We start from the raw sequence: 960 nt of genomic DNA, 5'->3' as shown, positions 1-960 counted from the left end.
AAGTCCCTCTGCCCCGACCGGAAGCCCCGGTCCGCGTACCCCGCCGCCCAATCACCGGGGGAGTGGCGTTTACTATTGCGCCTGCGCGGGCCGCGCCCGCGAAAGCCTGTCTCTGACTGGCTGCGCCGTGCGCGTGTCCGCTCCTGCGGGTCCGCCCCGCGGCCGCGGAGTTGGGGGCGTGGGGGAGGGAAGAGGACTCGCGCGCGCGTGGCTCGTCCGCCACGGCCGACGGGGAGGTGGGGCAGCGGCGGAGCGGCCGTCTAGAATGGCTGCTCTGCCTGAGGAGCCGGCAGGTCCCCGAAGGTCCGACCCGGGAAGCACCGGACAGTCTGGACTGAGAGCTCCGAGTGGGGCGACTGTGCCGAGCGACGCCCCTAGTAGGCCGCCAGGGCGAAGCCAAGGTCAGCCCCGGCCCCGCGCTGTGCCGAGGATCTGTCTTCGGATCGCCCTCCGCTAAGCCGGGCACCGCGACAGGAGGGGAAGTTTGTCCCGGAGGGTCGGTGGGGCCAGGCCGGGAAGAGCCCCGGGGCAAAGCCGCAGCTGAGGTTGGACAGGACTCTGGCCTGGCTCCTCCGGTGCAGGAGCGCCTCTGTTTTCCTCTGTTCGCAGCAGGATTCCTCACATGAGCTTTGGATCCCGCGCCCACCCGGGCCCACGCCTCCTGCACCCCGTTTTCCTTGCATAGCACTTCTCTGAAAGGAGCTCAAGTCCGTATTTTCCTGTTTCTTCTGGGTCTCTCTCCTCACCCGTGCTCCGGGAGGGCAGGGTCTTGAGGAGCTGGGTGCCCCTTCTCCCACAACAGCACCTGGCCGTGGACGCGCAGGAGGCTAGAGAGCCGAGCCTGGCTTTGAAGGGTCTGCACCCCCCACCCCCGCCCCCTCAGGGTCACTCTGCAGAATAACTCAGGTGTGCACTTCGGAGGAGCCCTGACAAGACCCCTTGGTGCCTGCATGGAGTGGG

This window comes from Crocuta crocuta, unplaced genomic scaffold (genome assembly GCF_008692635.1).
Source record: "Crocuta crocuta isolate KB4526 unplaced genomic scaffold, BGI_CrCroc_1.0 scaffold143, whole genome shotgun sequence".
Classification (NCBI taxonomy): domain Eukaryota; kingdom Metazoa; phylum Chordata; class Mammalia; order Carnivora; family Hyaenidae; genus Crocuta; species Crocuta crocuta.
The sequence above is the reverse complement of the archived record's forward strand: the minus strand, read 5'-3'. Positions refer to the sequence as shown.